Genomic DNA, 25,332 nt, shown 5'->3' on the forward strand with positions numbered 1-25,332 from the left:
AAGCATGTTTTGGCCGAGTATGATAATTTTCATTAAAACTTAATTTCTATCACTTCGAATGATGCCAAATGAATAACTTACTTGAATTGGACCATTTTACACTATGTCCATTGTAGATTTGTGTCTCTGACAGTTCATTTGGTTGCAGGGGACATATTCAGTTTTTATGGCCAAAATGTGCTTTTCAGGGGCTGAAAAGCATGTTTTGGCCGAGTATGATAATTTTCATTAAAACTTGATTTCTATCCATTCGAATGATGCCAAATGAATAACTTACTTGAATTGGACCATTTTACACTATGTCCATTGTAGATTTGTGTCTCTGACAGTTCGTTTGGTTGCAGGGGACATATTCAGTTTTTATGGCCAAAATGTGCTTTTCAGGGGCTGAAAAGCATGTTTTGGCCGAGTATGATAATTTTCATTAAAACTTGATTTCTATCACTTCGAATGATGCCAAATGAATAACTTACTTGAATTGGACCATTTTACACTATGTCCATTGTAGATTTCTGTCTCCGACAGTTCGTTTGGTTGCAGGGGACATTTTCAGTTTTTATGGCCAAAATGTGCTTTTCAGAGGCTGAAAAGCATGTTTTGGCCGAGTATGATAATTTTCATTAAAACTTGATTTCTATCACTTCGAATGATGCCAAATGAATAACTTACTTGAATTGGACCATTTAACACTATGTCCATTGTAGATTTGTGTCTCTGACAGTTCGTTTGGTTGCAGGGGACATATTCAGTTTTTATGGCCAAAATGTGCTTTTCAGGGGCTGAAAAGCATGTTTTGGCCGAGTATGATAATTTTCATTAAAACTTGATTTCTATCACTTCGAATGATGCCAAATGAATAACTTACTTGAATTGGACCATTTTACACTATGTCCATTGTAGATTTGTGTCTCCGACAGTTCGTTTGGTTGCAGGGGACATTTTCAGTTTTTATGGCCAAAATGTGCTTTTCAGAGGCTGAAAAGCATGTTTTGGCCGAGTATGATGATTTTCATTAAAACTTAATTTATATCACTTCGAATGATGCCAAATGAATAACTTACTTGAATTGGACCATTTTACACTATGTCCATTGTAGATTTCTGTCTCCGACAGTTCGTTTGGTTGCAGGGGACATTTTCAGTTTTTATGGCCAAAATGTGCTTTTCAGAGGCTGAAAAGCATGTTTTGGCCGAGTATGATAATTTTCATTAAAACTTGATTTCTATCACTTCGAATGATGCCAAATGAATAACTTACTTGAATTGGACCATTTTACACTATGTCCATTGTAGATTTCTGTCTCCGACAGTTCGTTTGGTTGCAGGGGACATTTTCAGTTTTTATGGCCAAAATGTGCTTTTCAGGGGCTGAAAAGCACGTTTTGGCAGAGTATGATAATTTTCATTAAAACTTGATTTCTATCCATTCGAATGATGCCAAATGAATAACTTACTTGAATTGGACCATTTTACACTATGTCCATTGTTGATTTGTGTCTCTGACAGTTCGTTTGGTTGCAGGGGACATATACAGTTTTGATGGCCAAAATGTGCTTTTCAGGGGCTGAAAAGCACGTTTTGGCAGAGTATGATAATTTTCATTAAAACTTGATTTCTATCCATTTGAATGATGCCAAATGAATAACTTACTTGAATTGGACCATTTTACACTATGTCCATTGTTGATTTGTGTCTCTGACAGTTCGTTTGGTTGCAGGGGACATATTCACTTTTTATGGCCAAAATGTGCTTTTCAGGGGCTGAAAAGCATGTTTTGGCCGAGTATGATAATTTTCATTAAAACTTAATTTCTATCACTTCGAATGATGCCAAATGAATAACTTACTTGAATTGGACCATTTTACACTATGTCCATTGTAGATTTGTGTCTCTGACAGTTCGTTTGGTTGCAGGGGACATATTCAGTTTTTATGGCCAAAATGTGCTTTTCAGGGGCTGAAAAGCATGTTTTGGCCGAGTATGATAATTTTCATTAAAACTTGATTTCTATCCATTCGAATGATGCCAAATGAATAACTTACTTGAATTGGACCATTTTACACTATGTCCATTGTAGATTTGTGTCTCTGACAGTTCGTTTGGTTGCAGGGGACATATTCAGTTTTTATGGCCAAAATGTGCTTTTCAGGGGCTGAAAAGCATGTTTTGGCCGAGTATGATAATTTTCATTAAAACTTGATTTCTATCACTTCGAATGATGCCAAATGAATAAATTACTTGAATTGGACCATTTTACACTATGTCCATTGTAGATTTCTGTCTCCGACAGTTCGTTTGGTTGCAGGGGACATTTTCAGTTTTTATGGCCAAAATGTGCTTTTCAGAGGCTGAAAAGCATGTTTTGGCCGAGTATGATAATTTTCATTAAAACTTGATTTCTATCACTTCGAATGATGCCAAATGAATAACTTACTTGAATTGGACCATTTTACACTATGTCCATTGTAGATTTGTGTCTCCGACAGTTCGTTTGGTTGCAGGGGACATTTTCAGTTTTTATGGCCAAAATGTGCTTTTCAGGGGCTGAAAAGCACGTTTTGGCAGAATATGATAATTTTCATTAAAACTTGATTTCTATCCATTCGAATGATGCCAAATGAATAACTTACTTGAATTGGACCATTTTACACTATGTCCATTGTTGATTTGTGTCTCTGACAGTTCGTTTGGTTGCAGGGGACATATTCAGTTTTTATGGCCAAAATGTGCTTTTCAGGGGCTGAAAAGCATGTTTTGGCCGAGTATGATAATTTTAATTAAAACTTGATTTCTATCACTGCGAATGATGCCAAATGAATAACTTACTCGAATTGGACCATTTTACACTATGTCCATTGTAGATTTGTGTCTCTGACAGTTCGTTTGGTTGCAGGGGACATATTCAGTTTTTATGGCCAAAATGTGCTTTTCAGGGGCTTAAAAGCATGTTTTGGCCGAGTATGATGATTTTCATTAAAATTTAATTTCTATCACTTCGAATGATGCCAAATGAATAACTTACTTGAATTGGACCATTTTACACTATGTCCATTGTAGATTTGTGTCTCTGACAGTTCGTTTGGTTGCAGGGGACATATTCAGTTTTTATGGCCAAAATGTGCTTTTCAGGGGCTGAAAAGCATGTTTTGGCCGAGTATGATAATTTTCATTAAAACTTGATTTCTATCCATTCGAATGATGCCAAATGAATAACTTACTTGAATTGGACCATTTTACACTATGTCCATTGTAGATTTGTGTCTCTGACAGTTCGTTTGGTTGCAGGGGACATATTCAGTTTTTATGGCCAGAATGTGCTTTTCAGGGGCTGAAAAGCATGTTTTGGCCGAGTATGATAATTTTCATTAAAACTTGATTTCTATCACTTCGAATGATGCCAAATGAATAACTTACTTGAATTGGACCATTTTACACTATGTCCATTGTAGATTTGTGTCTCCGACAGTTCGTTTGGTTGCAGGGGACATTTTCAGTTTTTATGGCCAAAATGTGCTTTTCATAGGCTGAAAAGCATGTTTTGGCCGAGTATGATGATTTTCATTAAAACTTAATTTCTATCTCTTCGAATGATGCCAAATGAATAACTTACTTGAATTGGACCATTTTACACTATGTCCATTGTAGATTTCTGTCTCCGACAGTTCGTTTGGTTGCAGGGGACATTTTCAGTTTTTATGGCCAAAATGTGCTTTTCAGAGGCTGAAAAGCATGTTTTGGCCGAGTATGATAATTTTCATTAAAACTTGATTTCTATCCATTCGAATGATGCCAAATGAATAACTTACTTGAATTGGACCATTTTACACTATGTCCATTGTTGATTTGTGTCTCTGACAGTTCGTTTGGTTGCAGGGGACATATTCACTTTTTATGGCCAAAATGTGCTTTTCAGGGGCTGAAAAGCATGTTTTGGCCGAGTATGATAATTTTCATTAAAACTTAATTTCTATCACTTCGAATGATGCCAAATGAATAACTTACTTGAATTGGACCATTTTACACTATGTCCATTGTAGATTTGTGTCTCTGACAGTTCATTTGGTTGCAGGGGACATATTCAGTTTTTATGGCCAAAATGTGCTTTTCAGGGGCTGAAAAGCATGTTTTGGCCGAGTATGATAATTTTCATTAAAACTTGATTTCTATCCATTCGAATGATGCCAAATGAATAACTTACTTGAATTGGACCATTTTACACTATGTCCATTGTAGATTTGTGTCTCTGACAGTTCGTTTGGTTGCAGGGGACATATTCAGTTTTTATGGCCAAAATGTGCTTTTCAGGGGCTGAAAAGCATGTTTTGGCCGAGTATGATAATTTTCATTAAAACTTGATTTCTATCACTTCGAATGATGCCAAATGAATAACTTACTTGAATTGGACCATTTTACACTATGTCCATTGTAGATTTCTGTCTCCGACAGTTCGTTTGGTTGCAGGGGACATTTTCAGTTTTTATGGCCAAAATGTGCTTTTCAGAGGCTGAAAAGCATGTTTTGGCCGAGTATGATAATTTTCATTAAAACTTGATTTCTATCACTTCGAATGATGCCAAATGAATAACTTACTTGAATTGGACCATTTAACACTATGTCCATTGTAGATTTGTGTCTCTGACAGTTCGTTTGGTTGCAGGGGACATATTCAGTTTTTATGGCCAAAATGTGCTTTTCAGGGGCTGAAAAGCATGTTTTGGCCGAGTATGATAATTTTCATTAAAACTTGATTTCTATCACTTCGAATGATGCCAAATGAATAACTTACTTGAATTGGACCATTTTACACTATGTCCATTGTAGATTTGTGTCTCCGACAGTTCGTTTGGTTGCAGGGGACATTTTCAGTTTTTATGGCCAAAATGTGCTTTTCAGAGGCTGAAAAGCATGTTTTGGCCGAGTATGATGATTTTCATTAAAACTTAATTTATATCACTTCGAATGATGCCAAATGAATAACTTACTTGAATTGGACCATTTTACACTATGTCCATTGTAGATTTCTGTCTCCGACAGTTCGTTTGGTTGCAGGGGACATTTTCAGTTTTTATGGCCAAAATGTGCTTTTCAGAGGCTGAAAAGCATGTTTTGGCCGAGTATGATAATTTTCATTAAAACTTGATTTCTATCACTTCGAATGATGCCAAATGAATAACTTACTTGAATTGGACCATTTTACACTATGTCCATTGTAGATTTCTGTCTCCGACAGTTCGTTTGGTTGCAGGGGACATTTTCAGTTTTTATGGCCAAAATGTGCTTTTCAGGGGCTGAAAAGCACGTTTTGGCAGAGTATGATAATTTTCATTAAAACTTGATTTCTATCCATTCGAATGATGCCAAATGAATAACTTACTTGAATTGGACCATTTTACACTATGTCCATTGTTGATTTGTGTCTCTGACAGTTCGTTTGGTTGCAGGGGACATATACAGTTTTGATGGCCAAAATGTGCTTTTCAGGGGCTGAAAAGCACGTTTTGGCAGAGTATGATAATTTTCATTAAAACTTGATTTCTATCCATTTGAATGATGCCAAATGAATAACTTACTTGAATTGGACCATTTTACACTATGTCCATTGTTGATTTGTGTCTCTGACAGTTCGTTTGGTTGCAGGGGACATATTCACTTTTTATGGCCAAAATGTGCTTTTCAGGGGCTGAAAAGCATGTTTTGGCCGAGTATGATAATTTTCATTAAAACTTAATTTCTATCACTTCGAATGATGCCAAATGAATAACTTACTTGAATTGGACCATTTTACACTATGTCCATTGTAGATTTGTGTCTCTGACAGTTCGTTTGGTTGCAGGGGACATATTCAGTTTTTATGGCCAAAATGTGCTTTTCAGGGGCTGAAAAGCATGTTTTGGCCGAGTATGATAATTTTCATTAAAACTTGATTTCTATCCATTCGAATGATGCCAAATGAATAACTTACTTGAATTGGACCATTTTACACTATGTCCATTGTAGATTTGTGTCTCTGACAGTTCGTTTGGTTGCAGGGGACATATTCAGTTTTTATGGCCAAAATGTGCTTTTCAGGGGCTGAAAAGCATGTTTTGGCCGAGTATGATAATTTTCATTAAAACTTGATTTCTATCACTTCGAATGATGCCAAATGAATAAATTACTTGAATTGGACCATTTTACACTATGTCCATTGTAGATTTCTGTCTCCGACAGTTCGTTTGGTTGCAGGGGACATTTTCAGTTTTTATGGCCAAAATGTGCTTTTCAGAGGCTGAAAAGCATGTTTTGGCCGAGTATGATAATTTTCATTAAAACTTGATTTCTATCACTTCGAATGATGCCAAATGAATAACTTACTTGAATTGGACCATTTTACACTATGTCCATTGTAGATTTGTGTCTCCGACAGTTCGTTTGGTTGCAGGGGACATTTTCAGTTTTTATGGCCAAAATGTGCTTTTCAGGGGCTGAAAAGCACGTTTTGGCAGAATATGATAATTTTCATTAAAACTTGATTTCTATCCATTCGAATGATGCCAAATGAATAACTTACTTGAATTGGACCATTTTACACTATGTCCATTGTTGATTTGTGTCTCTGACAGTTCGTTTGGTTGCAGGGGACATATTCAGTTTTTATGGCCAAAATGTGCTTTTCAGGGGCTGAAAAGCATGTTTTGGCCGAGTATGATAATTTTAATTAAAACTTGATTTCTATCACTGCGAATGATGCCAAATGAATAACTTACTCGAATTGGACCATTTTACACTATGTCCATTGTAGATTTGTGTCTCTGACAGTTCGTTTGGTTGCAGGGGACATATTCAGTTTTTATGGCCAAAATGTGCTTTTCAGGGGCTGAAAAGCATGTTTTGGCCGAGTATGATGATTTTCATTAAAATTTAATTTCTATCACTTCGAATGATGCCAAATGAATAACTTACTTGAATTGGACCATTTTACACTATGTCCATTGTAGATTTGTGTCTCTGACAGTTCGTTTGGTTGCAGGGGACATATTCAGTTTTTATGGCCAAAATGTGCTTTTCAGGGGCTGAAAAGCATGTTTTGGCCGAGTATGATAATTTTCATTAAAACTTGATTTCTATCCATTCGAATGATGCCAAATGAATAACTTACTTGAATTGGACCATTTTACACTATGTCCATTGTAGATTTGTGTCTCTGACAGTTCGTTTGGTTGCAGGGGACATATTCAGTTTTTATGGCCAGAATGTGCTTTTCAGGGGCTGAAAAGCATGTTTTGGCCGAGTATGATAATTTTCATTAAAACTTGATTTCTATCACTTCGAATGATGCCAAATGAATAACTTACTTGAATTGGACCATTTTACACTATGTCCATTGTAGATTTGTGTCTCCGACAGTTCGTTTGGTTGCAGGGGACATTTTCAGTTTTTATGGCCAAAATGTGCTTTTCATAGGCTGAAAAGCATGTTTTGGCCGAGTATGATGATTTTCATTAAAACTTAATTTCTATCTCTTCGAATGATGCCAAATGAATAACTTACTTGAATTGGACCATTTTACACTATGTCCATTGTAGATTTGTGTCTCTAACTGTTCGTTTGGTTGCAGGGGACATATTCAGTTTTTATGGCCAAAATGTGCTTTTCAGGGGCTGAAAAGCATGTTTTGGCCGAGTATGATGATTTTCATTAAAACTTAATTTCTATCACTTCGAATGATGCCAAATGAATAACTTACTTGAATTGGACCATTTTACACTATGTCCATTGTAGATTTGTGTCTCTGACAGTTCGTTTGGTTGCAGGGGACATATTCAGTTTTTATGGCCAAAATGTGCTTTTCAGGGGCTGAAAAGCATGTTTTGGCCGAGTATGATAATTTTCATTGAAACTTGATTTCTATCACTTCGAATGATGCCAAATGAATAACTTACTTGAATTGGACCATTTAACACTATGTCCATTTTAGATTTGTGTCTCTGACAGTTCGTTTGGTTGCAGGGGACATATTCAGTTTTTATGGCCAAAATGTGCTTTTCAGGGGCTGAAAAGCACGTTTTGGCAGAGTATGATAATTTTCATTAAAACTTGATTTCTATCCATTCGAATGATGCCAAATGAATAACTTACTTGAATTGGACCATTTTACACTATGTCCATTGTAGATTTGTGTCTCTGACAGTTCGTTTGGTTGCAGGGGACATATTCAGTTTTTATGGCCAAAATGTGCTTTTCAGAGCCTGAAAAGCATGTTTTGGCCGAGTATGATAATTTTAATTAAAACTTGATTTCTATCACTTCGAATGATGCCAAATGAATAACTTACTTGAATTGGACCATTTTACACTATGTCCATTGTAGATTTGTGTCTCCGACAGTTCGTTTGGTTGCAGGGGACATTTTCAGTTTTTATGGCCAAAATGTGCTTTTCATAGGCTGAAAAGCATGTTTTGGCCGAGTATGATGATTTTCATTAAAACTTAATTTCTATCACTTCGAATGATGCCAAATGAATAACTTACTTGAATTGGACCATTTTACACTATGTCCATTGTAGATTTGTGTCTCTGACAGTTCGTTTGGTTGCAGGGGACATATTCAGTTTTTATGGCCAAAATGTGCTTTTCAGGGGCTGAAAACCATGTTTTGGCCGAGTATGATAATTTTCATTAAAACTTGATTTCTATCCATTCGAATGATGCCAAATGAATAACTTACTTGAATTGGACCATTTTACACTATGTCCATTGTAGATTTGTGTCTCTGACAGTTCGTTTGGTTGCAGGGGACATATTCAGTTTTTATGGCCAAAATGTGCTTTTCAGGGGCTGAAAAGCATGTTTTGGCCGAGTATGATAATTTTCATTAAAACTTGATTTCTATCACTTCGAATGATGCCAAAAAATAACTTACTTGAATTGGACCATTTTACACTATGTCAATTGTAGATTTGTGTCTCCGACAGTTCGTTTGGTTGCAGGGGACATTTTCAGTTTTTATGGCCAAAATGTGCTTTTCAGAGGCTGAAAAGCATGTTTTGGCCGAGTATGATGATTTTCATTAAAACTTAATTTCTATCACTTCGAATGATGCCAAATGAATAACTTACTTGAATTGGACCATTTTACACTATGTCCATTGTAGATTTGTGTCTCTGACAGTTCGTTTGGTTGCAGGGGACATATTCAGTTTTTATGGCCAAAATGTGCTTTTCAGGGGCTGAAAAGCATGTTTTGGCCGAGTATCATAATTTTCATTAAAACTTGATTTCTATCCATTCGAATGATGCCAAATGAATAACTTACTTGAATTGGACCATTTTACACTATGTCCATTGTAGATTTGTGTCTCTGACAGTTCGTTTGGTTGCAGGGGACATATTCAGTTTTTATGGCCAGAATGTGCTTTTCAGGGGCTGAAAAGCATGTTTTGGCCGAGTATGATAATTTTCATTAAAACTTGATTTCTATCACTTCGAATGATGCCAAATGAATAACTTACTTGAATTGGACCATTTTACACTATGTCCATTGTAGATTTGTGTCTCCGACAGTTCGTTTGGTTGCAGGGGACATTTTCAGTTTTTATGGCCAAAATGTGCTTTTCATAGGCTGAAAAGCATGTTTTGGCCGAGTATGATGATTTTCATTAAAACTTAATTTCTATCTCTTCGAATGATGCCAAATGAATAACTTACTTGAATTGGACCATTTTACACTATGTCCATTGTAGATTTGTGTCTCTAACTGTTCGTTTGGTTGCAGGGGACATATTCAGTTTTTATGGCCAAAATGTGCTTTTCAGGGGCTGAAAAGCATGTTTTGGCCGAGTATGATGATTTTCATTAAAACTTAATTTCTATCACTTCGAATGATGCCAAATGAATAACTTACTTGAATTGGACCATTTTACACTATGTCCATTGTAGATTTGTGTCTCTGACAGTTCGTTTGGTTGCAGGGGACATATTCAGTTTTTATGGCCAAAATGTGCTTTTCAGGGGCTGAAAAGCATGTTTTGGCCGAGTATGATAATTTTCATTGAAACTTGATTTCTATCACTTCGAATGATGCCAAATGAATAACTTACTTGAATTGGACCATTTAACACTATGTCCATTTTAGATTTGTGTCTCTGACAGTTCGTTTGGTTGCAGGGGACATATTCAGTTTTTATGGCCAAAATGTGCTTTTCAGGGGCTGAAAAGCACGTTTTGGCAGAGTATGATAATTTTCATTAAAACTTGATTTCTATCCATTCGAATGATGCCAAATGAATAACTTACTTGAATTGGACCATTTTACACTATGTCCATTGTAGATTTGTGTCTCTGACAGTTCGTTTGGTTGCAGGGGACATATTCAGTTTTTATGGCCAAAATGTGCTTTTCAGAGCCTGAAAAGCATGTTTTGGCCGAGTATGATAATTTTAATTAAAACTTGATTTCTATCACTTCGAATGATGCCAAATGAATAACTTACTTGAATTGGACCATTTTACACTATGTCCATTGTAGATTTGTGTCTCTGACAGTTCGTTTGGTTGCAGGGGACATATTCAGTTTTTATGGCCAAAATGTGCTTTTCAGGGGCTGAAAACCATGTTTTGGCCGAGTATGATAATTTTCATTAAAACTTGATTTCTATCCATTCGAATGATGCCAAATGAATAACTTACTTGAATTGGACCATTTTACACTATGTCCATTGTAGATTTGTGTCTCTGACAGTTCGTTTGGTTGCAGGGGACATATTCAGTTTTTATGGCCAAAATGTGCTTTTCAGGGGCTGAAAAGCATGTTTTGGCCGAGTATGATAATTTTCATTAAAACTTGATTTCTATCACTTCGAATGATGCCAAAAAATAACTTACTTGAATTGGACCATTTTACACTATGTCAATTGTAGATTTCTGTCTCCGACAGTTCGTTTGGTTGCAGGGGACATTTTCAGTTTTTATGGCCAAAATGTGCTTTTCAGAGGCTGAAAAGCATGTTTTGGCCGAGTATGATAATTTTCATTAAAACTTGATTTCTATCACTTCGAATGATGCCAAATGAATAACTTACTTGAATTGGACCATTTTACACTATGTCCATTGTAGATTTGTGTCTCTGACAGTTCGTTTGGTTGCAGGGGACATATTCAGTTTTTATGGCCAAAATGTGCTTTTCAGGGGCTGAAAAGCATGTTTTGGCCGAGTATGATAATTTTCATTAAAACTTGATTTCTATCACTTCGAATGATGCCAAATGAATAACTTACTTGAATTGGACCATTTTACACTATGTCCATTGTAGATTTCTGTCTCCGACAGTTCGTTTGGTTGCAGGGGACATTTTCAGTTTTTATGGCCAAAATGTGCTTCTCAGGGGCTGAAAAGCACGTTTTGGCCGAGTATGATAATTTTCATTAAAACTTGATTTCTATCCATTCGAATGATGCCAAATGAATAACTTACTTGAATTGGACCATTTTACACTATGTCCATTGTAGATTTGTGTCTCTGACAGTTCGTTTGGTTGCAGGGGACATATTCAGTTTTTATGGCCAAAATGTGCTTTTCAGGGGCTGAAAAGCATGTTTTGGCCGAGTATGATAATTTTCATTAAAACTTGATTTCTATCACTTCGAATGATGGCAAATGAATAACTTACTTGAATTGGACCATTTTACACTATGTCCATTGTAGATTTCTGTCTCCGACAGTTCGTTTGGTTGCAGGGGACATTTTCAGTTTTTATGGCCAAAATGTGCTTTTCAGAGGCTGAAAAGCATGTTTTGGCCGAGTATGATAATTTTCATTAAAACTTGATTTTTATCACTTCGAATGATGCCAAATGAATAACTTACTTGAATTGGACCATTTTACACTATGTCCATTGTAGATTTGTGTCTCCGACAGTTCGTTTGGTTGCAGGGGACATTTTCAGTTTTTATGGCCAAAATGTGCTTTTCAGAGGCTGAAAAGCATGTTTTGGCTGAGTATGATGATTTTCATTAAAATTTAATTTCTATCACTTCGAATGATGCCAAATGAATAACTTACTTGAATTGGACCATTTTACACTATGTCCATTGTAGATTTGTGTCTCTGACAGTTCGTTTGGTTGCAGGGGACATATTCAGTTTTTATGGCCAAAATGTGCTTTTCAGGGGCTGAAAAGCATGTTTTGGCCGAGTATGATAATTTTCATTAAAACTTGATTTCTATCCATTCGAATGATGCCAAATGAATAACTTACTTGAATTGGACCATTTTACACTATGTCCATTGTAGATTTGTGTCTCTGACAGTTCGTTTGGTTGCAGGGGACATATTCAGTTTTTATGGCCAAAATGTGCTTTTCAGGGGCTGAAAAGCATGTTTTGGCCGAGTATGATAATTTTCATTAAAACTTTATTTCTATCCATTCGAATGATGCCAAATGAATAACTTACTTGAATTGGACCATTTTACACTATGTCCATTGTAGATTTGTGTATCTGACAGTTCGTTTGGTTGCAGGGGACATATTCAGTTTTTATGGCCAAAATGTGCTTTTCAGGGGCTGAAAAGCATGTTTTGGCCGAGTATGATAATTTTCATTAAAACTTGATTTCTATCACTTCGAATGATGCCAAATGAATAACTTACTTGAATTGGACCATTTTACACTATGTCAATTGTAGATTTCTGTCTCCGACAGTTCGTTTGGTTGCAGGGGACATTTTCAGTTTTTATGGCCAAAATGTGCTTTTCAGAGGCTGAAAAGCATGTTTTGGCCGAGTATGATAATTTTCATTAAAACTTGATTTCTATCACTTCGAATGATGCCAAATGAATAACTTACTTGAATTGGACCATTTTATACTATGTCCATTGTAGATTTGTGTCTCTGACAGTTCGTTTGGTTGCAGGGGACATATTCAGTTTTTATGGCCAAAATGTGCTTTTCAGAGCCTGAAAAGCATGTTTTGGCCGAGTATGATAATTTTCATTAAAACTTGATTTCTATCACTGCGAATGATGCCAAATGAATAACTTACTCGAATTGGACCATTTTACACTATGTCCATTGTAGATTTGTGTCTCTGACAGTTCCTTTGGTTGCAGGGGACATATTCAGTTTTTATGGCCAAAATGTGCTTTTCAGGGGCTGAAAAGCATGTTTTGGCCGAGTATGATAATTTTCATTAAAACTTGATTTCTATCACTTCGAATGATGCCAAATGAATAACTTACTCGAATTGGACCATTTTACACTATGTCCATTGTAGATTTGTGTCTCCGACAGTTCGTTTGGTTGCAGGGGACATTTTCAGTTTTTATGGCCAAAATGTGCTTTTCAGAGGCTGAAAAGCATGTTTTGGCCGAGTATGATGATTTTCATTAAAATTTAATTTCTATCACTTCGAATGATGCCAAATGAATAACTTACTTGAATTGGACCATTTTACACTATGTCCATTGTAGATTTGTGTCTCTGACAGTTCGTTTGGTTGCAGGGGACATATTCAGTTTTTATGGCCAAAATGTGCTTTTCAGGGGCTGAAAAGCATGTTTTGGCCGAGTATGATAATTTTCATTAAAACTTGATTTCTATCACTTCGAATGATGGCAAATGAATAACTTACTTGAATTGGACCATTTTACACTATGTCCATTGTAGATTTCTGTCTCCGACAGTTCGTTTGGTTGCAGGGGACATTTTCAGTTTTTATGGCCAAAATGTGCTTTTCAGAGGCTGAAAAGCATGTTTTGGCCGAGTATGATAATTTTCATTAAAACTTGATTTTTATCACTTCGAATGATGCCAAATGAATAACTTACTTGAATTGGACCATTTTACACTATGTCCATTGTAGATTTGTGTCTCCGACAGTTCGTTTGGTTGCAGGGGACATTTTCAGTTTTTATGGCCAAAATGTGCTTTTCAGAGGCTGAAAAGCATGTTTTGGCTGAGTATGATGATTTTCATTAAAATTTAATTTCTATCACTTCGAATGATGCCAAATGAATAACTTACTTGAATTGGACCATTTTACACTATGTCCATTGTAGATTTGTGTCTCTGACAGTTCGTTTGGTTGCAGGGGACATATTCAGTTTTTATGGCCAAAATGTGCTTTTCAGGGGCTGAAAAGCATGTTTTGGCCGAGTATGATAATTTTCATTAAAACTTGATTTCTATCCATTCGAATGATGCCAAATGAATAACTTACTTGAATTGGACCATTTTACACTATGTCCATTGTAGATTTGTGTCTCTGACAGTTCGTTTGGTTGCAGGGGACATATTCAGTTTTTATGGCCAAAATGTGCTTTTCAGGGGCTGAAAAGCATGTTTTGGCCGAGTATGATAATTTTCATTAAAACTTTATTTCTATCCATTCGAATGATGCCAAATGAATAACTTACTTGAATTGGACCATTTTACACTATGTCCATTGTAGATTTGTGTATCTGACAGTTCGTTTGGTTGCAGGGGACATATTCAGTTTTTATGGCCAAAATGTGCTTTTCAGGGGCTGAAAAGCATGTTTTGGCCGAGTATGATAATTTTCATTAAAACTTGATTTCTATCACTTCGAATGATGCCAAATGAATAACTTACTTGAATTGGACCATTTTACACTATGTCAATTGTAGATTTCTGTCTCCGACAGTTCGTTTGGTTGCAGGGGACATTTTCAGTTTTTATGGCCAAAATGTGCTTTTCAGAGGCTGAAAAGCATGTTTTGGCCGAGTATGATAATTTTCATTAAAACTTGATTTCTATCACTTCGAATGATGCCAAATGAATAACTTACTTGAATTGGACCATTTTATACTATGTCCATTGTAGATTTGTGTCTCTGACAGTTCGTTTGGTTGCAGGGGACATATTCAGTTTTTATGGCCAAAATGTGCTTTTCAGAGCCTGAAAAGCATGTTTTGGCCGAGTATGATAATTTTCATTAAAACTTGATTTCTATCACTGCGAATGATGCCAAATGAATAACTTACTCGAATTGGACCATTTTACACTATGTCCATTGTAGATTTGTGTCTCTGACAGTTCGTTTGGTTGCAGGGGACATATTCAGTTTTTATGGCCAAAATGTGCTTTTCAGGGGCTGAAAAGCATGTTTTGGCCGAGTATGATAATTTTCATTAAAACTTGATTTCTATCCATTCGAATGATGCCAAATGAATAACTTACTTGAATTGGACCATTTTACACTATGTCCATTGTAGATTTGTGTCTCTGACAGTTCGTTTGGTTGCAGGGGACATATTCAGTTTTTATGGCCAGAATGTGCTTTTCAGGGGCTGAAAAGCATGTTTTGGCCGAGTATGATAATTTTCATTAAAACTTGATTTCTATCACTTCGAATGATGCCAAATGAATAACTTACTTGAATTGGACCATTTTACACTATGTCCATTGTAGATTTGTGTCTCCGACAGTTCGTTTGGTTGCAGGGGACATTTTCAGTTTTTATGGCCAAAATGTGCTTTTCAGGGGCTGAAAAGCATGTTTTGGCCGAGTATGATAATTTTCATTGAAACTTGATTTCTATCACTTCGAATGATGCCAAATGAATAACTTACTTGAATTGGACCATTTAACACTATGTCCATTTTAGATTTGTGTCTCTGACAGTTCGTTTGGTTGCAGGGGACATATTCAGTTTTTATGGCCAAAATGTGCTTTTCAGGGGCTGAAAAGCACGTTTTGGCAGAGTATGATAATTTTCATTAAAACTTGATTTCTATCCATTCGAATGATGCCAAATGAATAACTTACTTGAATTGGACCATTTTACACTATGTCCATTGTAGATTTGTGTCTCTGACAGTTCGTTTGGTTGCAGGGGACATATTCAGTTTTTATGGCCAAAATGTGCTTTTCAGAGCCTGAAAAGCATGTTTTGGCCGAGTATGATAATTTTCATTAAAACTTGATTTATATCCATTCGAATGATGCCAAATGAATAACTTACTTGAATTGGACCATTTTACACTATGTCCATTGTAGATTTGTGTCTCTGACAGTTCGTTTGGTTGCAGGGGACATATTCACTTTTTATTGGCCAAAATGTGCTTTTCAGGGGCTGAAAAGCACGTTTTGGCAGAGTATGATAATTTTCATTAAAACTTGATTTCTATCCATTCGAATGATGCCAAATGAATAACTTACTTGAATTGGACCATTTTACAATATGTCCATTGTAAATTTGTGTCTCTGACAGTTCGTTTGGTTGCAGGGGACATATTCAGTTTTTATGGCCAAAATGTGCTTTTCAGAGCCTGAAAAGCATGTTTTGGCCGAGTATGATAATTTTCATTAAAACTTGATTTCTATAGCTTCGAATGATGCCAAATGAATAACTTACTTGAATTGGACCATTTTACACTATGTCCATTGTAGATTTCTGTCTCCGACAGTTCGTTTGGTTGCAGGGGACATTTTCAGTTTTTATGGCCAAAATGTGCTTTTCAGAGGCTGAAAAGCATGTTTTGGCCGAGTATGATAATTTTCATTAAAACTTGATTTCTATCCATTCGAATGATGCCAAATGAATAACTTACTTGAATTGGACCATTTTACACTATGTCCATTGTAGATTTGTGTCTCTGACAGTTCGTTTGGTTGCAGGGGACATATTCAGTTTTTATGGCCAAAATGTGTTTTTCAGGGGCTGAAAAGCATGTTTTGGCCGAGTATGATAATTTTCATTAAAACTTGATTTCTATCAATTCGAATGATGCCAAATGAATAACTTACTTGAATTGGACCATTTTACACTATGTCCATTGTAGATTTCTGTCTCCGACAGTTCGTTTGGTTGCAGGGGACATTTTCAGTTTTTATGGCCAAAATGTGCTTTTCAGAGGCTGAAAAGCATGTTTTGGCCGAGTATGATAATTTTCATTAAAACTTGATTTCTATCACTTCGAATGATGCCAAATGAATAACTTACTTGAATTGGACCATTTTACACTATGTCCATTGTAGATTTGTGTCTCCGACAGTTCGTTTGGTTGCAGGGGACATTTTCAGTTTTTATGGCCAAAATGTGCTTTTCAGAGGCTGAAAAGCATGTTTTGGCCGAGTATGATGATTTTCATTAAAATTTAATTTCTATCACTTCGAATGATGCCAAATGAATAACTTACTTGAATTGGACCATTTTACACTATGTCCATTGTAGATTTGTGTCTCTGACAGTTCGTTTGGTTGCAGGGGACATATTCAGTTTTTATGGCCAAAATGTGCTTTTCAGGGGCTGAAAAGCATGTTTTGGCCGAATATGATAATTTTCATTAAAACTTGATTTCTATCCATTCGAATGATGCCAAATGAATAACTTACTTGAATTGGACCATTTTACACTATGTCCATTGTAGATTTGTGTCTCTGACAGTTCGTTTGGTTGCAGGGGACATATTCAGTTTTTATGGCCAAAATGTGCTTTTCAGGGGCTGAAAAGCATGTTTTGGCCGAGTATGATAATTTTCATTAAAACTTGATTTCTATCACTTCGAATGATGCCAAATGAATAACTTACTTGAATTGGACCATTTTACACTATGTCCATTGTAGATTTGTGTCTCCGACAGTTCGTTTGGTTGCAGGGGACATTTTCAGTTTTTATGGCCAAAATGTGCTTTTCAGAGGCTGAAAAGCATGTTTTGGCCGAGTATGATGATTTTCATTAAAATTTAATTTCTATCACTTCGAATGATGCCAAATGAATAACTTACTTGAATTGGACCATTTTACACTATGTCCATTGTAGATTTGTGTCTCTGACAGTTCGTTTGGTTGCAGGGGACATATTCAGTTTTTATGGCCAAAATGTGCTTTTCAGGGGCTGAAAAGCATGTTTTGGCCGAATATGATAATTTTCATTAAAACTTGATTTCTATCCATTCGAATGATGCCAAATGAATAACTTACTTGAATTGGACCATTTCACACTATGTCCATTGTAGATTTGTGTCTCTGACAGTTCGTTTGGTTGCAGGGGACATATTCAGTTTTTATGGCCAAAATGTGCTTTTCAGGGGCTGAAAAGCATGTTTGGGCCGAGTATGATAATTTTCATTAAAACTTGATTTCTATCCATTCGAATGATGCCAAATGAATAACTTACTTGAATTGGACCATTTTACACTATGTCCATTGTAGATTTGTGTCTCTGACAGTTCGTTTGGTTGCAGGGGACATATTCAGTTTTTATGGCCAAAATGTGCTTTTCAGGGGCTGAAAAGCATGTTTTGGCCGAATATGATAATTTTCATTAAAACTTAATTTCTATCACTTCAAATGATGCCAAATGAATAACTTACTTGAATTGGACCATTTAACACTATGTCCATTGTAGATTTGTGTCTCTGACAGTTCGTTTGGTTGCAGGGGACATATTCAGTTTTTATGGCCAAAATGTGCTTTTCAGAGGCTGAAAACCATGTTTTGGCCGAGTATGATAATTTTCATTAAAACTTGATTTCTATCCATTCGAATGATGCCAAATGAATAACTTACTTGAATTGGACCATTTTACACTATGTCCATTGTAGATTTGTGTCTCTGACAGTTCGTTTGGTTGCAGGGGACATATTCACTTTTTATTGGCCAAAATGTGCTTTTCAGGGGCTGAAAAGCATGTTTTGGCCCAGTATGATAATTTTCATTAAAACTTAATTTCTATCACTTCGAATGATGCCAAATGAATAACTTACTTGAATTGGACCATTTTACATTATGTCCATTGTAGATTTGTGTCTCTGACAGTTCGTTTGGTTGCAGGGGACATATTCAGTTTTTATGGCCAAAATGTGCTTTTCAGGGGCTGAAAAGCATGTTTTGGCCGAATATGATAATTTTCATTAAAACTTGATTTCTATCCATTCGAATGATGCCAAATGAATAACTTACTTGAATTGGACCATTTTACACTATGTCCATTGTAGATTTGTGTCTCTGACAGTTCGTTTGGTTGCAGGGGACATATTCAGTTTTTATGGCCAAAATGTGCTTTTCAGGGGCTGAAAAGCATGTTTGGGCCGAGTATGATAATTTTCATTAAAACTTGATTTCTATCCATTCGAATGATGCCAAATGAATAACTTACTTGAATTGGACCATTTTACACTATGTCCATTGTAGATTTGTGTCTCTGACAGTTCGTTTGGTTGCAGGGGACATATTCAGTTTTTATGGCCAAAATGTGCTTTTCAGGGGCTGAAAAGCATGTTTTGGCCGAATATGATAATTTTCATTAAAACTTAATTTCTATCACTTCAAATGATGCCAAATGAATAACTTACTTGAATTGGACCATTTAACACTATGTCCATTGTAGATTTGTGTCTCTGACAGTTCGTTTGGTTGCAGGGGACATATTCAGTTTTTATGGCCAAAATGTGCTTTTCAGAGGCTGAAAACCATGTTTTGGCCGAGTATGATAATTTTCATTAAAACTTGATTTCTATCCATTCGAATGATGCCAAATGAATAACTTACTTGAATTGGACCATTTTACACTATGTCCATTGTAGATTTGTGTCTCTGACAGTTCGTTTGGTTGCAGGGGACATTTTCAGTTTTTATTGCCAAAATGTGCTTTTCAGAGGCTGAAAAGCATGTTTTGGCCGAGTATGATAATTTTCATTAAAACTTGATTTCTATCCATTCGAATGATGCCAAATGAATAACTTACTTGAATTGGACCATTTTACACTATGTCCATTGTAGATTTGTGTCTCTGACAGTTCGTTTGGTTGCAGGGGACATATTCAGTTTTTATGGCCAAAATGTGCTTTTCAGGGGCTGAAAAGCATGTTTTGGCCGAATATGATAATTTTCATTAAAACATAATTTCTATCACTTCGAATGATGCCAAATGAATAACTTACTTGAATTGGACCATTTAACACTATGTCCATTGTAGATTTGTGTCTCTGACAGTTCGTTTGGTTGCAGGGGACATATTCAGTTTTTATGGCCAAAATGTGCTTTTCAGAGGCTGAAAACCATGTTTTGGCCGAGTATGATAATTTTCATTTAAACTTGATTTCTATCCATTCGAATGATGCCAAATGAATAACTTACTTGAATTGGACCATTTTACACTATGTCCATTGTAGATTTGTGTCTCTGACAGTTCGTTTGGTTGCAGGGGACATATACAGTTTTTATGGCCAAAATGTGCTTTTCAGGGGCTGAAAAGCACGTTTTGGCAGAGTATGATAATTTTCATTAAAACTTGATTTCTATCCATTCGAATGATGCCAAATGAATAACTTACTTGAATTGGACCATTTTACACTATGTCCATTGTAGATTTGTGTCTCTGACAGTTCGTTTGGTTGCAGGGGACATATTCACTTTTTATTGGCCAAAATGTGCTTTTCAGGGGCTGAAAAGCATGTTTTGGCCCAGTATGATAATTTTCATTAAAACTTAATTTCTATCACTTCGAATGATGCCAAATGAATAACTTACTTGAATTGGACCATTTTACATTATGTCCATTGTAGATTTGTGTCTCTGACAGTTCGTTTGGTTGCAGGGGACATATTCAGTTTTTATGGCCAAAATGTGCTTTTCAGGGGCTGAAAAGCATGTTTTGGCCGAGTATGATAATTTTCATTAAAACTTGATTTCTATCCATTCGAATGATGCCAAATGAATAACTTACTTGAATTGGACCATTTTACACTATGTCCATTGTAGATTTGTGTCTCTGACAGTTCGTTTGGTTGCAGGGGACATATTCAGTTTTTATGGCCAAAATGTGCTTTTCAGGGGCTGAAAAGCATGTTTTGGCCGAGTATGATAATTTTCATTAAAACTTGATTTCTATCACTTCGAATGATGCCAAATGAATAACTTACTTGAATTGGACCATTTTACACTATGTCCATTGTAGATTTGTGTCTCCGACAGTTCGTTTGGTTGCAGGGGACATTTTCAGTTTTTATTGCCAAAATGTGACTCTTACACAGGCCGGGTAAACGGCCATAGTAGTTGTGACTCTTACACAGGCCGGGTAAACGGCGATAGTAGATGTGACTCTTACACAGGCCGGGTAAACGGCGATAGTAGTTGTGACTCTTACACAGGCCGGGTAAACGGCCATAGTAGTTGTGACTCTTACACAGGCCGGGTAAACGGCCATAGTAGTTGTGACTCTTACACAGGCCGGGTAAACGGCGATAGTAGATGTGACTCTTACACAGGCCGGGTAAACGGCGATAGTAGTTGTGACTCTTACACAGGCCGGGTAAACGGCGATAGTAGATGTGACTCTTACACAGGCCGGGAAAACGGCGATAGTAGTTGTGACTCTTACACAGGCCGGGTAAACGGCCATAGTAGTTGTGACTCTTACACAGGCCGGGTAAACGGCCATAGTAGTTGTGACTCTTACACAGGCCGGGTAAACGGCGATAGTAGATGTGACTCTTACACAGGCCGGGTAAACGGCGATAGTAGTTGTGACTCTTACACAGGCCGGGTAAACGGCCATAGTAGTTGTGACTCTTACACAGGCCGGGTAAACGGCCATAGTAGTTGTGACTCTTACACAGGCCGGGTAAACGGCCATAGTAGTTGTGACTCTTACACAGGCCGGGTAAACGGCGATAGTAGATGTGACTCTTACACAGGCCGGGTAAACGGCGATAGTAGTTGTGACTCTTACACAGGCCGGGTAAACGGCCATAGTAGTTGTGACTCTTACACAGGCCGGGTAAACGGCCATAGTAGTTGTGACTCTTACACAGGCCGGGTAAACGGCCATAGTAGTTGTGACTCTTACACAGGCCGGGTAAACGGCGATAGTAGTTGTGACTCTTACACAGGCCGGGTAAACGGCGATAGTAGATGTGACTCTTACACAGGCCGGGTAAATGGCGATAGTATTTGTGACTCTTACACAGGCCGGGTAAACGGCCATAGTAGTTGTGACTCTTACACAGGCCGGGTAAACGGCCATAGTAGTTGTGACTCTTACACAGGCCGGGTAAACGGCGATAGTAGATGTGACTCTTACACAGGCCGGGTAAACGGCGATAGTAGTTGTGACTCTTACACAGGCCGGGTAAACGGCCATAGTAGTTGTGACTCTTACACAGGCCGGGTAAACGGCCATAGTAGTTGTGACTCTTACACAGGCCGGGTAAACGGCGATAGTAGATGTGACTCTTACACATGCCGGGTAAATGGCGATAGTAGTTGTGACTCTTACACAGGCCGGGTAAACGGCCATAGTATTTGTGACTCTTAAACAGGCCGGGTAAACGGCCATAGTAGTTGTGACTCTTACACAGGCCGGGTAAACGGCGATAGTAGATGTGACTCTTACACAGGCCGGGGTAACGGCGATAGTAGTTGTGACTCTTACACAGGCCGGGTAAACGGCCATAGTAGTTGTGACTCTTACACAGGCCGGGTAAACGGCCATAGTAGTTGTGACTCTTACACAGGCCGGGTAAACGGCGATAGTAGATGTGACTCTTACACAGGCCGGGTAAACGGCGATAGTAGTTGTGACTCTTACACAGGCCGGGTAAACGGCCATAGTAGTTGTGACTCTTACACAGGCCGGGTAAACGGCCATAGTAGTTGTGACTCTTACACAGGCCGGGTAAACGGCCATAGTAGTTGTGACTCTTACACAGGCCGGGTAAACGGCCATAGTAGATGTGACTCTTACACAGGCCGGGTAAACGGCGATAGTAGTTGTGACTCTTACACAGGTCGGGTAAACGGCCACAGTAGTTGTGACTCTTACACAGGCCAGGTAAACGGCCATAGTAGTTGTGACTCTTACACAGGCCGGGGTAAACGGCGATAGTAGATGTGACTCTTACACAGGCCGGGTAAACGGCGATAGTAGTTGTGACTCTTACACAGGCCGGGTAAACGGCCCTAGTAGTTGTGACTCTTACACTGGCCGGGTAAACGGCCATAGTAGTTGTGACTCTTACACAGGCCGGGTAAACGGCGATAGTAGATGTGACTCTTACACAGGCCGGGTAAACGGCGATAGTAGTTGTGACTCTTACACAGGCCGGGTAAACGGCCATAGTAGTTGTGACTCTTACACAGGCCGGGTAAACGGCCATAGTAGTTGTGACTCTTACACAGGCCGGGTAAACGGCGATAGTAGATGTGACTCTTACACAGGCCGGGTAAACGGCCATAGTAGTTGTGACTCTTACACAGGCCGGTTAAACGGCCATAGTAGTTGTGACTCTTACACAGGCCGGGTAAACGGCCATAGTAGTTGTGACTCTTACACAGGCCGGGTAAACGGCGATAGTAGATGTGACTCTTACACAGGCCGGGTAAACGGCGATAGTAGTTGTGACTCTTACACAGGGCCGGGTAAACGGCCATAGTAGTTGTGACTCTTACACAGGCCGGGTAAACGGCCATAGTAGTTGTGACTCTTACACAGGCCGGGGTAAACGGCGATAGTAGATGTGACTCTTACACAGGCCGGGTAAACGGCGATAGTAGTTGTGACTCTTACACAGGCCGGGTAAACGGCCATAGTAGTTGTGACTCTTACACAGGCCGGGTAAACGGCGATAGTAGTTGTGACTCTTACACAGGCCGGGTAAACGGCGATAGTAGTTGTGACTCTTACACAGGCCGGGTAAACGGCCATAGTAGTTGTGACTCTTACACAGGCCGGGTAAACGGCGATAGTAGTTGTGACTCTTACACAGGCCGGGTAAACGGCGATAGTAGATGTGACTCTTACACAGGCCGGGTAAACGGCGATAGTAGTTGTGACTCTTACACAGGCCGGGTAAACGGCCATAGTAGTTGTGACTCTTACACAGGCCGGGTAAACGGCCATAGTAGTTGTGACTCTTACACAGGCCGGGTAAACGGCGATAGTAGATGTGACTCTTACACAGGCCGGGTAAACGGCGATAGTAGTTGTGACTCTTACACAGGCCGGGTAAACGGCCATAGTAGTTGTGACTCTTACACAGGCCGGGTAAACGGCCATAGTAGTTGTGACTCTTACACAGGCCGGGTAAACGGCGATAGTAGATGTGACTCTTACACAGGCCGGGTAAACGGCGATAGTAGTTGTGACTCTTACACAGGCCGGGTAAACGGCCATAGTAGTTGTGACTCTTACACAGGCCGGGTAAACGGCGATAGTAGTTGTGACTCTTACACAGGCCGGGTAAACGGCCATAGTAGTTGTGACTCTTACACAGGCCGGGGTAAACGGCCATAGTAGTTGTGACTCTTACACAGGCCGGGTAAACGGCGATAGTAGATGTGACTCTTACACAGGCCGGGGTAAACGGCGATAGTAGTTGTGACTCTTACACAGGCCGGGTAAACGGCCATAGTAGTTGTGACTCTTACACAGGCCGGGTAAACGGCCATAGTAGTTGTGACTCTTACACAGGCCGGGTAAACGGCGATAGTAGATGTGACTCTTACACAGGCCGGGTAAACGGCGATAGTAGTTGTGACTCTTACACAGGCCGGGTAAACGGCCATAGTAGTTGTGACTCTTACACAGGCCGGGTAAACGGCCATAGTAGTTGTGACTCTTACACAGGCCGGGTAAACGGCGATAGTAGATGTGACTCTTACACAGGCCGGGTAAACGGCGATAGTAGTTGTGACTCTTACACAGGCCGGGTAAACGGCCATAGTAGTTGTGACTCTTACACAGGCCGGGTAAACGGCCATAGTAGTTGTGACTCTTACACAGGCCGGGTAAACGGCGATAGTAGATGTGACTCTTACACAGGCCGGGTAAACGGCGATAGTAGTTGTGACTCTTACACAGGCGGGTAAACGGCCATAGTAGTTGTGACTCTTACACAGGCCGGGTAAACGGCCATAGTAGTTGTGACTCTTACACAGGCCGGGTAAACGGCGATAGTAGATGTGACTCTTACACAGGCCGGGTAAACGGCGATAGTAGTTGTGACTCTTACACAGGCCGGGTAAACGGCCATAGTAGTTGTGACTCTTACACAGGCCGGGTAAACGGCCATAGTAGTTGTGACTCTTACACAGGCCGGGTAAACGGCGATAGTAGATGTGACTCTTACACAGGCCGGGAAAACGGCGATAGTAGTTGTGACTCTTACACAGGCCGGGTAAACGGCCATAGTAGTTGTGACTCTTACACAGGCCGGGTAAACGGCCATAGTAGTTGTGACTCTTACACAGGCCGGGTAAACGGCGATAGTAGATGTGACTCTTACACAGGCCGGGTAAACGGCGATAGTAGTTGTGACTCTTACACAGGCCGGGTAAACGGCCATAGTAGTTGTGACTCTTACACAGGCCGGGTAAACGGCCATAGTAGTTGTGACT

The sequence above is a fragment of the Stigmatopora argus genome, chromosome 5 (assembly GCF_051989625.1).
Source record: "Stigmatopora argus isolate UIUO_Sarg chromosome 5, RoL_Sarg_1.0, whole genome shotgun sequence".
NCBI classification, from domain to species: domain Eukaryota; kingdom Metazoa; phylum Chordata; class Actinopteri; order Syngnathiformes; family Syngnathidae; genus Stigmatopora; species Stigmatopora argus.